The 3,326-nt window shown below is 36.3% G+C and overlaps 1 non-coding gene across 1 annotated transcript; it reads left to right on the top strand.

The window, feature by feature from the left end:
• Positions 1–2,700: 2,700 nt before the first annotated feature.
• LOC141496758 (U6 spliceosomal RNA) lies at positions 2,701–2,807 on the top strand. Its single transcript, XR_012471154.1, has one exon. It is a non-coding gene; the product is annotated as a U6 spliceosomal RNA (small nuclear RNA).
• The last annotated feature ends 519 nt before the right edge of the window (positions 2,808–3,326 follow it).

Below are 3,326 nucleotides of genomic sequence, written 5' to 3'. Positions count from 1 at the left end.
TCACAAAAATCACAAAAACTCTAGAAAAAATAAAAAAGTAAAAAAAATAGGATTCAATCTGTGCTCAGAATTCATTAATTTTCTCTGTGTAGGTGGATAGCATTTTTCATCTTGGGTTCTTTGAAATTGTATCACTGTCTTGATCAGAGTAACTAAATCTCAAATCATCATTATGATATTGCTGTTTCTGTGTACAGTGTTTTCCTGGTCCTTCCCACTTCCCATCACACCAGTTCATATAAGTCTTCTCAGGTTTTTGTTTGTCATTTCTTACAGCACAATAATATTTCATCAGAATCACAACTTGTTGAGTCATTCCCTAATTGATGGACATCCCCTCAATTTTCAAAAATGTTTGTATAAATAGATTCTTTTCTCTTTTCTCTGATCCTTTTGAGATAGAGTCCTAGTCATAGTACTGTTGGGTCAAAGGGTATGCACATTTTCATAGCCCTCTGGGCCAGAACAAAACCAAAGTGAAGAAATGAAGGACATCACACCCTAGGCTTTATTATGTATATCTACCAGCAGTCAAACATCCTAGGTTGGTCCTCTTTTGCTTATCTCTAGTCAACAGCTAAGATTCTAACATTAAAAGGTTCATTCCTTTATGTAAATAACCCTTTACCCAGAGATTCTGCTGCTAGCTTTATACTGCAAGGAGGGCATTGATAAAAAGAAAGACTTTACAGACACCAAAATATTTATAGCAGCATTTTTTTTGTGGTAGCAAGGAACTGGAAACAATCAATGCCCATCGATTGGACAATAGCTAAACAAGCTGTAGAATATGAGGATAATGGAATATTATTGTGTGGTAAGAAACAGTGGATATGATGAGTACAGAGAAGCAGGAAAAAACATGATCTGAGGCAAAGTTAAGTAAGCAGAGCAAAAAAATAATATACATAATGACTAGAGAAAAGTAAATAGAAAGAGCAATAATCATAAAACAATTAAAAAGAAACATTGCAAAATGACAAAGGACAGGGTTGGTCCTAAAGATGTGATATGAGATGATATTTCCCCACCCCTTTGCAGAAATGGTGACTTTACATGTGGGAAACATTGCCTAAAATTTCAGATTTTTTTAATGCATTAATTTATTATTTATTTTTAAATCTTTTTTTTTTCCACTTTAAAAAAGTGCTGTGTTATATAGGATGACTCTGAAACAAGAAAGATGAGGATTATCATAGGAAATTTAGGCTATGTAAAAACAAAAAGATATCAGTATTGCTATTTTTTTTAAGAGTTTCATTTCTGTGGCGGAAAACAGGGCTCAAGGATGACAGCCTCCAGAAACTATAGTCAGGAATCATGCCCCTCCCATATCAGAACTCTGGGGCAAAGCCTTGTTGCTCTCCTTAGTTATAGAAATTAGGGAAGTTATATGTGTATGTGGGGGGATGGGGTGAAGATCCAAAATTGCCAAACAGAGCTAATAATTATAAAGCTTCAATGACCAGAGAAAGAGACAAGAAATAGGAAATTTGAGACCATATTCTTGTAGCCATCTGACCCAAGACCTCAGATTTTTCCAGACCTGAAGGATCTTCCACTAAGTTTAATTTAAAGCCCTTGTATCTTGAGGATCAGGGAGAGGCAGAAAAAGGGGAAGTGAAACTTTTTTTCTCTGAAACCTTGTGTTGATAGCTTAGACCTCCAGTTCCCCTGGAAAAAAGACACGAGGCCAGGCAGCTGTCCGGTGATTGGGTTTATATAATTTCTGAGGAAATCTCAGCTGAGGTTAGCTGGGATCCTCCCTCTCATAAGCCCATGAAACAGTGTCTTCTTCCTACCTTCCCTAGCAGAGACACATCAAGGATAGAAAGCAAATCTTAAAGCTCTCTATAAATGCCAATTATTGTTACTATTAGCCTCCAGTCTTATGATGAACTCATTTTCAAAACTTTCTCCTGGATGCTTACTGAACTCAAACAGTATTTGTGGAGCAGAGCAGAAATGTATTGGCAAAAGTTTAACAACCAGACTCCCCCTCCACCAAAAAATTTTATGTTCATACTTTTTTTCAAGTTTAATCTATTTTATTAACAATTTCTTAAGTCTAGAAAATCTACAAAACAATAAATCAAGCCCCAATTTGTAGTGATTAGGAATTTCTGAGATGTTAATGCTCATATTGAAAATTTAGCAGTTGGCACTCACAATTAATTAAGAGGAATTTTGCCTTATTCTTTGGAGAAGTTGGCAAAGAGGGAGACAAGGAAGGAGAATATTTCAGTAGTGAGAGGGTCCAAAGAAAACCTTAAAAAGAAAGGAAAGAAACCTAAGGGACCAGGAAGAACTAAGAATCCAGAGCAATCAAGGAAAATAGATGAGAATCATTAAAAGGGAGAATAGCCAACTACATTATTGGATGGGAGCCAGAACCAAGCAAGACATTGTGACAACTAGATCATATTCAGGTGAGCAGACAAGGAGCCCTTCCCTACATCCAAGAATTGTCTATATAGGTTGCATTTGTGTAGCATTAAATAAACTTTCATTTTGGCAAGGAGACTGTGGAAACTGGGTTACTGAAATGTGGTCTATTGGCAGACTGGGTCCCAAAGTTTCCCACTTGGGGAAATGAATGAATGAAAAAGTATTTATTAAGCCCTTTCTACAGACCAAAAACTAAGTGCTAAGTGTTAGGATATAGACAGAAAAGGAAGGCTTTCAAAGAACTCATACTTTGTGCTCGCTTCGGCAGCACATATACTAAAATTGGCACGATACAAAGAAGATTAGCATGGCCCCTGTGCAAGGATGACATGCAAATTCGTGAAGCAAAGAACTCATACTTTGAGAGGAGACAGAACAGAAGCAGATTCAGTTTTAGGGTGAGTGAGAAAAGTTAAAAGTACTAAGGGTGTAAATGCAGGACAGATGGCAAGTCCCAGAGGTCTTTGGAGTACATTGACAGATCAGGTATCTGATAGTCTGGAGGATGTAGCTCCAGGACAGAGGGTAAAGTTTGATGGTCTTCCATCTTATCAGAAAATATTATATAGTTGGTGACTCCCAGTTCTTCTAAGAGGTAGCTATATCTATCTTGCAAGGTGGAGATCATATAAATCTTCCCATGCACCTTTGTATTCTACATATTAGTATAATATTTAATTACACGAATGCACCAGCAGTTGTTTATTCATTCTTCAATTGCTGGGCATCTACTTTGTTTCAAGGTCTTGATTATTACAAAATTATTAAATTATTACTTAATTTAAATATTTAATTTAAATTCATTTAAATATTTAGGCATACACAGGATCTTGTTCTTTGGATCACTGGCTTCCTTAGAGTATAACCCCAGTAGTGAG

Source organism: Macrotis lagotis, chromosome 8 (genome assembly GCF_037893015.1).
Source record: "Macrotis lagotis isolate mMagLag1 chromosome 8, bilby.v1.9.chrom.fasta, whole genome shotgun sequence".
Taxonomy (NCBI): domain Eukaryota; kingdom Metazoa; phylum Chordata; class Mammalia; order Peramelemorphia; family Peramelidae; genus Macrotis; species Macrotis lagotis.
Note: the sequence above shows the minus strand (reverse complement) of the source record. Positions and strands in the feature narration are given on the sequence as shown.